Genomic DNA, 9974 nt, shown 5'->3' on the forward strand with positions numbered 1-9974 from the left:
GGAAGCACACTTCTGTGAAATTAGAGTTACAGTTACAGCACAGATAGAGCATCAGCAGCTTGAAGAAACAGAACTATCATTTAATAACCACATATAACCTAGGCAGTTCAATTAGAAGGGTTAATAAAACAACAACAACAACAAAAACCAACAGGCTATGTGTTGTCATTTTAGGACACTTAGTTAATGGGAAAGAACTAAAGGACTCAGGTAAGGCAATGTCAGAACAATTTTACTGAGAAGTGTGTATGCCAAGTGATGTCAAGAGTTCCTGAGAGGAGACAGTGAAATGAGCTATGGAGAAGCAGAACAGAATAAAATGAGAAAATACAAATTTTACAACCAACTGTACCTTTTGGATTTTTCAAACTTATAATAAAAATTCATTACTTTTTTAAATGTTGTATTTTGATCATATCCATCCCTCCTCAACTTCTCCCAAGTCAACCCTTGCCCCTTGACAACCTACTGGACTTTGTGTCTTTCTTTTTCCTATCCAGAAGGTCCAACTTATGTTGCCCATATATTCTTGAATGTTGTGGCTTTCTGCTAGAACATGGTCAACTTACCAGGTTAGCTTGGAATCTTCAGATATAGTTTCATCTGGAATGCCCATGGAGGTCAGGAAACTAGTAAAAGACTGCAGTACAGAGGATCTTCCAATGGTCGATAGAACTTAATAGTAAAAAGGTTTACACAGTCCCATTCCAAGCAGAGGAGCCACTGGCAATTGATAACTCCTGGGAGAGAGAGTCAATTTTCTTTGAGCACGAAGCCCCAAGGTACAGCTTTTTTAAAGTAAGCCCCCCCAAAAGACCTAAATATAACAAAAATCTGACAAAAACAAACAAACCCCAAGGCAATAATTCTATAGGGAATAAAGAAATAGGAAGGGTTAAATTGAAGTGGGGAATGGAAGCACAGGGGTTGAGGAGGAAATAGAAAGAGGGATAAATAATACTAAAGATCTTTCAAACGGGTCATATGGAAACCTGTCTACTACTGTAGAAGTACACACACACACACACACACAACATGGAGTGGGAGAGAGCACCATGGAGAGAGAGAGAGAGAGAGAGAGAGAGAGAGAGAGAGAGAGTACACATACACCATGGAGAGAGAGAGCATTAAAATGTAGAAACCTTACAGCAGCATGGTGACAATGACTCCACTAGACACAACAAGGTAATAAAGAAAAAGCCTAGTGCCAGAGTTTCATTTCCTCTTTCAGTGCTGTTGGCCAGCGAGGTTCCATAGAACCCAAACATGATAGGCTGCTGCCAATGTTATTCATTTTCCTCCAGAACTTGATGGTCAGCACCTACTGCTGAAGACAACATGTACTTGAGTCACAGAACATAGATAAATTAAATTGGTAGTTACCTACAAGCATCATTTCTACTGGCTAGCTTTCATGGTGCTGGAGAATGCTATGTACACTACTGGAGGAGAAAAGTAATCACCAATTTTACCCAACTATGAACACTATGAGCTATAGTGATGACCCTTCTGTCAAGGCATGACCACTGGTTTAATAGCAGCTCTGACTTAACAGGAGCAATCTATCACTCTCTGATTGTCTTCCAAGTCCTGATCCAAAATACAAATCCTGCACATGCCACCAATGTCTGGCAAAAACAAAAACAACAACAACAACAAAAGCCCTAGACTAGACTAGACAGTGACTAGATAGGTCATAGGCCCTGGGGAAAAATGACTACAATTGTTCTGCTAAATGGACATAGTATTAAACTGACACCTAATGGCTTATCATTTTACCTATAGAGTAATGAATCTCTCAACATATCAAAGTAGCTTCTTTTTGTAGTACATGGTGGCAACACAGAGTCCTATAATTGATTAAGGTGTCAAGAATAAGAGACTGTGTAATGCTAAGCCCCAAAACATCTAAAACATAGTTTCATTTGGAATATCCATGGAGGTCAGGAAATTGGGAAGAGGCCATAGAAGTGGAGGGCAGGAGGAATCTTCCAAGCATAGACAAAACTTATTAGTTCCAAGGAAGAGAAGGAAATAGTAAAATCAGATGAGTTGAATTAGAGTGGGATGTATAAAAGGAGGGTAGAGGAGAAACTAGAGGGATCATTTTTGAAGAGAAGGCCGGCCGAAAGAATCTCGAGCAAGAGGCCATGAGTCCATGACTCTGAGGAAACTATCTTCTGTACACACCAGGACAGCTGCACATATAAATTCACATCAGTTATGACAGCATGCACATGCCACATGATCTGTGACAGCTCAATTCAGATCAAACCCCCACATGGAGAGAAAAGTCCCACTCCAAGCAGAGGAGCCACTGGCAACTGACAACTCCTGGGAGAGTCAATTTTCTTCAAGCATTAAGCCCCAAGGTAGAGCTTTCTGAAAGCATCCCTGCCCCCCAGAGACCTAAAATATAACAAAAATCTAACAAAAAGAAAAAACAAGAAGAAAAAAAAAACAAAAAAACCCCAAGATCATAATCCATAGCTTTTCTTTGAGATAATGTCCACATAATCTCTCAATGGTTTTGATAAGAAGGATTCAGGTAACACTGAACTTCGCCAGTTCTCAGAATCTGAAAGAGAACTGAGCTGACTGAGCTGACTCTTGAGTGTAGCAACATCACATGTGGTTTTTGTTCCCAGTGTCCCAACAAGTGGTGAAGCCAATTCCATTGGATGTCATTCAGCCATGTCTCCCAGCCAACTCTCTGAACAGCAGCATCCATCAAAGTCATCATCAGTATTTACTTCCTGTCTGCCATTGGCACAGCAATGCGGACGCGCGCAAGCTTCGGCCTCCACAGCTGGTGCTGCCTCCTCTGCACACAGCGGTGCAGTCCCAGAGGAAAAGATATTTGGAAATTTTGTATTTTACTGTTGGTGACTCAGTAGTGGCTTGATTGATATTAAAAGGCATCAAAGTTTATGCCTCCAGTTTCTGCCAGGGTGTCTTTTTATCTTCTCGGATTTCATTATGAAACTGCATCTTACGGGCAGATCTCTAGCTGGGACTGGCTAATGGCATGCGTAGGTTGGTTGTTTCCTCCTGAGTGCCGGGCAGCTGTTCTCTACTCCAAACTGACACCTCCAACAGCTATTGCAGTGCATTATTCTTCATAATATAGAGCTTGGCCTCACACTGTTCACACTCATGCCCCCAAACTGCATGTAGACTGTGCTGACCAGACTTCAATGTTATTTTCATTGATATCCCTAATCAGGGGGGTGGCTGTGCTAGAAATACAAAGCAAGCAAACAAACAAGCAAACAAAACCTCCCCTTTCTTTCTAGGTAGATTTAAATTCATTCGTGTCCACACTCATACAATGAGCAGGGATGACCACAGCAGGCAGTATTTGTACAATAGGTAGTGTCATAGACTTGGTCCTGAGGATGATAGAACAACAACAGCCCATCCACAGGAAAGACATCTATGGCCTGGAACTTGGAGGTAGGAAGCCACTTCGACGTTCTTGGGTGCTGCTTGTCTCTCAGAATAGAATATTTCATCTTCATGTCAGACATGGCCATGCTGATCTCCAAAGAATTAGAATGGATGAGACGAAACAATACCAGTTTAGATTGAGCCTCAGGCACAAATAATGAGTTCCTGAATGGCGAGTTTGCTTCCTGCCAACTGAGCCTTATTAGTCATGTTTTTCAAATGAAGGTGTAGCATGCTAACTACTCCCATAATCATCATTGCAAGGGACTTGCAACCTTCTTCTCCTGTAGGTTTCAGTACTGTAGGGGAAAACTTCCGAAGACTCACAGTGGTCTTTCCCTAGCACATCACCTGCACCAGGCTACCTTTACCTCATGGGACAGTAACTCCTCCCAAGAGGCATGCTGCAGCACACACGTGTGGGCCTAAGCTCTCTCCATGATGAACTGTGTTTCTAAACGGAGCTTATGCATCAGCTCTGATGTCCCCAGAGCCTCAGGGCAGCTATGGCTGGTGATAGACCACAAGTCTGGCTTCTAGGGACAGAACAAGTTCATGTACCATGTGAAGATTGGCAGGTCTCTTTTGGAACTCTTCAGGGCTATAGACAGTTGTAATTTTCTGTGATGTGACAGAGTTTAAAGCACTTTCTCCTGGAATAACATAAAAGGAGACACAACAAAACCAAAAGTGTGAATGCAGTTGGTGATGCTTCTACTTCAATGGGACATATGTTGACACCAAGTATTCCAGCGGGGTTGGGGATGGGTGGGCAAGATATGTCCAAGTCAGCTGGCTGCTTTCCTGGTGTGCAGGCCTACGCCACTCTTCAGCGAGTTCCAAACTTTTGATCAAACCTCTGCTGCAGCACAGACATCACACCTCAGACCACTACATGAGGAAGATGGCGTCGTTCACCAGCCCAAGCTTCCATTACTGCTGAGGAATGGCACACTGAAAGCCAGGACATGGGCAGGGCACACCCAGTGTTGTTTCCTGTCCCATTTCGATCTAGTTCTCACAAACAAGGAGCACTGTCCACTTCCAAAAGGGAGCTAGTTACCTATGAGAAACACTCTGAACCATTCTCTAAAAATGAGTGTGCAGCTGTTCTTATGAAGCCTGGGGTCCTGATACTATTTTGCCATCTTAGACCATTAGAGAAGCAGGTCATTCTGGGAGCAGGACATGATCAGCAAAGTATATCTAGGTAATGGGATGGCTTCCATGGGCCACAGTTGGCCAGGATTTCAATGAGCGTGTGTGTCATGGGCTGGCAGGCACTGCCAGCACTGATGGGAAATGTCACTGTCATCTCTTGGGTTTCTCACCTCCTCCGTTGGTCACCAGTATCCAGATGTAGTGGCCTCACTGTCAGACCAGTAGGGCAGCTGTGGCAGGGACCAGGCCACTTGGAGAAGCTGGCAGCAGTAGAAGCCTCCTTACATCCTGCTAGCTTCAGGGTGTAAGTCAGTGGGACAACTACACAATGGCGCCTGTCCCACCTCCTCCACTCCCCGCTCATGGCCTCCCGAAGAGCCTTCAAACAGAATCTTGAAAAACTTATTTATAACTTTATTATAAATATTGATGTGGTTAGACCCATCTTTCCATTGTATTTTCAATTTCCGGGATTTTCTCCTTTTTCTTTCTCTCTGTTCTTCCTATCCTCACCCTCTTTATTTTTAACTGGGGGAACTGGGTGCATATGTGGAAGGAGGGGGAAGGGGGAGGAGATAGGGGTAGGAGGAGAGAGAAGGGAGAAGGGGGAGGGGACGGCCCAGGCTTTCTTTTATTTCTGCTTTTCTACTTGTCATCCTAAGGACCCGAGCTTAATTCCCTCTCTTCCTCGCATGTCACTACTTCAGAATTATCTTTCTACCTCTCTTATTTTTATTAGCTACCATTACATTTTAATGTGCATACTAGACTCTACAAAGTTACAAAGTTAATACTGTGACTTCCTTCCAAACAAGAAAGGAACTTTAGAATGCTTTCTATCCCAGCACCATATCTCCTCCTCCCATCAGCCAACTCAGAGTACCGCCTTGAATTTAAGTTTTACTTTTTTTTTCATTCTTTAATCTTTGTCACTAATAAAGTAAAAAAGAGCTGCTCTCCTCTCCTCTCCCACAACAAAAAAAGGGGGGGAAATAAAATAAAAGAATTAGAGTCTCCCTGTCTTGTGCAACCTGATGGGTGTTTAAAGAAGATGCACAAGTGGATAACAGACGCACATAGATACCCAGCGCCACCAGTCTCCAGGGAAGGAAGGATGCCTCGCACCGTGGATGAGGGTTAGTAAGGCAGAGAGATGCCAAGTGTCGTAAGATGTGGGCAACCTGGAACCCCTGGGCGGTCTTAAACTGTAAAACATTGCAGCTGGGAGGGCTCTTCAATAAAACTGAAAGGAGTTATTATGCACACACACACACACACACACACACACACACACACACACAAGACCCACTTTTGTTGCATCTTAGCATTGGCATTTACTGCATCTCTGCTCACAACAGCAAGCAAAGAAACCAGCCTGGGTGTCCATCAGCAGGTGAGTGCATAAAGGAAAATCAGCAGATGCCCACAAGTGACTTTGATTTAGCAACAATGAATGAAATTATGCCACATACTGGAAAATAGGCTGGAATTCCACTTCTGACAGTATGCCTGCCCAAAGTAACTGAAATCAGGGTGCACAAGAGATATATGTGCGTTCATGTTTGTAGAATAATTATTCACCACAGCTAAACTGAGGGCATCATAAGTTACCATCAACAAAGGGATGCATAAAATAATCCATATGCATACAGTAGTGTCCCTCCTTGGAGGAAGTGGAATTCAGACACTGCATCACAGAGGAGACTCGGGATGTATGCTAATGAGACAAGAACGAGACAAATATTCTGTCATCCCTCTTCTCTGAGCAAACAGGAGAAAATCCACAAACATAAGGTAGAGCATGACCCCGTGAGTCAAGAGGACGGATACCGAATTTCATTTTTGTTATATTCAAAGAGTTCTAGTGATTGATGGTAGTGCTGGTTGGACATCTGTAAAAATGGAGGTCAAGCCATGGAGTTGCATTCTTTAAGATGAGTAAGAAGGTGGCACCCAGAATGGTGGCTCATGGGAGTTAGAGATAGGAGAAACATGTGTCGGACATGAGTCTTGGATATACAGAAAAATCCTATCTTACAAACCTAAACTGAAAGACAACGATAAAGATGGTAAATTCCGTGCGGCTGTGTCAGCAATGCCTGTCTGGGTCAGTCAGCATCCTGGTTCGGCCTGGCCTGTTGAGGCCTAGGTTCATGGCCAGGCACCATGTAATCACACAAGAATGTGAACATCATCTGCTCTCTTGTGTGCTGTGATTCAGAGTAGCTTTGTCTGTCCTGGGTCCTGGTTGTTACTCAGAGGGAAATGGCTGCCTCTCTTAAGCCCCCCTGAGAAATAAGAGGCCTGGACAGGAAGGCTAATTATTGGAGCCACTAAATTGGGTGCCAAAGGCTCTTCACAAATGAGTCAGTTTTGCCTGGAAATACCTAAAATTGCTAAGTAGATATTCTTTTGTTTGTTTCCAAGGAATATTTACTTGGTGACTGTTGCACTTTGTGTCTCTTTCCAATCAAATGCGTGACGACCCTGGAATTAAGCTCCACTGGAGGAAATTCCCTCAGCAAGGATAGATCTGTGTGCAGGGCTATTTGGTTGGTGGGCTTAGTTCCCAGAAAACATAGAGATCAATCTACCAATCTGAAGCAATTAGACCCAGGCAGGAGGAGGTGGTTAAGGGCATCTGCTGACATTTCAGAACAGTGTGTGGTGGGAGCACAAGAGAAGCTTGGCCAGTGGCCAGGAGCCATGCCTCTCCTATAGCACCTACCCACAGAAAGCGGGCGGCATCCTCTGTGATGACCGGCTCTGCTGTCACTTCATGGTTCACAATTACCGAGAGCTCCATGGCTAGAGATAGGGCTTCCATCTAGAATTATGTGTCAGGTGCTTTTCCTTCGCTGTATAAAGTAGAATCGTGACCCTGTGGGCCAGAAGGAAGGATACAGAATTTCATTTTTTGTAAAATTCAAGGAGTTCTAGTGATTGATGGTAGAATTGGTGGGACATCTGTGAAAATGGAGTTCAGGCCATGAACTTGTGACCATGGTCCCCAACAGAAAGCAAGCTAAGAGAAGAGAGCTTTGTGTTGGCTTATGACTTCAGAGAGTTTTAGTTCATCACAGAAGAGAGCATGTGGTGATATGCCTTAGGTGTTCAGAGTGTGTGGTGGCTGCTGTTCATCTTATTGGACCAAGAAGCAGAGAGCAGCTACAGGCAAGAACCAAGCTATAACATACTTTGAGGTCCAGTCCAGTGACCAACCGCCACCAGCCAGGTCACAACTCCCAAAGGCTCTGTGACACCACCACACCACCATCTTGGGAACAAGCCTGTGAGGACATGTCAGATTCGACCCATAAGAGACTGCCCTTAAGCCCCCAGTAATCAGGACCATTTCATGATGTCCAATAGCTTTAGTGATATCAGCGCTACTTAGGACTGCAAAGTTCAAGGTTTCTTTTGAGACTCAAGGCAGTCTCTTAGTTGTGAAACCTTTAAACAATAACCACAGTAGCAATGTTCCCCAAGTTTGCAATAGTGGCCTTTATAGTGTCTAATTGGACACAAGACCCACTCACTCAATAGATGGGAGCCCATGCCTGTACAGTAAACCTAGCTAACTACCTATGGCTGCTGATAATCTTTACCTTAGAAGAAAATCTACTGTTACTTTCCCACACCAGTATAAGCTCTAGTTTCATTCTGAATTCCTAGCCGTAGATAAGTGTAGCTCTCAACCCTCAAAGATGATTCTTTTTGCAGAAGACAAAGACCATTTTTTAAAATCCACAGTTGCCAAAAATGCAGAAAATAACTGACCTCAGGTACCAATCCAGATTGATATATCGGCAGCACAACCTCTATACCTAAGGCTCAAGAACATTCAGTGAGATGGAGCAGAAAGCGTATAAGAGCCAAAGGGCTTGACTATCTGCTAAGAGATACTGTCTTCTATATACAACAGGGAAGCTGAACCCATGGAATCACAATGGTATGACTGCTTAAACAAAGCCATAGATAGATAGATGATAGATAGATGAATAGATAGATTGATGGATGGATGGATGGATGGATGGATGGATGGATAGATAGATAGATAGCCCAGAGTAAACATTTCTAATCTAAAATCAATGAATAGGACCATAGTAAAGAGACAGGATCAAAGCAAGATGAGACTCAGCAGGACAAATGCAAAATCTTTCAGCTCTGTCTCCATCTTCTGGGGTGTAAGCATCAGTGGCTTGGGTTACATCCCTATAACCCTGATGCCTATGGCATACATGAGCACTTTCTTGCTTTAGCTCACTCAGTGCATATAACCTTCCTTAGCCTGCATCCTATGTTCTGGCATGTCCAACAACCAAGGATCCCCCTGGGGTCCCTCTTCTACTTTTTCTGTCTTTCCTACCTCTCTCCTCTTCTTCCCTCCCTTTCTTCTTATCTCGTAAGGTCACGATGATGGTGACTTGCATATAATTGGCTAAGAACATGGTAGATCCAGACCCTCAGCTAGCCAGGCCTGTCTGTTCTGCTCCTTCAAAATACTCTCCGACAAGGTCACCTGAGAGGAGAGACAAGGGTGGCTCACAGTGGGACAATGGTCTAGCCTCCTGAGTATGAACAAGAAACAAACAGGCGTCTGCTTCCTAACCTAGTTGTTAAGGTCATGCATGATTGGGCCCTTAAGACTGATTTACTTTCTACGAAAGAGATCAAATAGGTTGTTTGTCCTTGGCTTAAAGATCCAAAATTGGAGAAGATACAAAGTCAGCTTGACACCAGAGGAGCTAAAGCACAGAGAACCTCAGTGTTCTGGTTGCAGTGAGCAGTGGGGTCTCAGTCCCCGCACAGCAATGCCATGCATGCAGGGCATCAAAACTGACCCCTCCTGGCAGTGACCTCATGTGTCCTCACTTTCCATCACTGGAACAACCTACCTGAGACAGTCAGCTTATGGGAGGACAGGTTTATTTTGGCTTGCAGTTTCAGAAGTTTCAGTGCCTGGTCACACAGCTCTGCTACTTTAGGTCTGTGACATCCGACTGACAGGAGCATGTGACAGGAGAGATCTGCTTGCGGCATCTAGGAAGCCAAGGAAGTGAGGGGAGAGTTCTGCCAATATCTCCTTCAAGGGCACACCTCAGTGACCTAAATTCTTGCCACTAGTTTCTATTCCTTCCCATATCTACCCCCTCTGCCCAGCATCTCAATCTGTGGAGCACACCTTAAATGCATAGACCTTTGTAGGACCCACAATTCAAACTATAACAATATGTCTACATAGTGCTGTTTTTAAATGATGTTTACATTTTCTGTATTTTTATCTTATGTGTGTATGAGTGTTTTGCCTACATTATTAAATGTACCACAGTTGTCTATAGTGCTTTAAATTCCTGGTAAAT

Source organism: Apodemus sylvaticus, chromosome 2, assembly GCF_947179515.1.
Source record: "Apodemus sylvaticus chromosome 2, mApoSyl1.1, whole genome shotgun sequence".
Lineage (NCBI taxonomy): Eukaryota > Metazoa > Chordata > Mammalia > Rodentia > Muridae > Apodemus > Apodemus sylvaticus.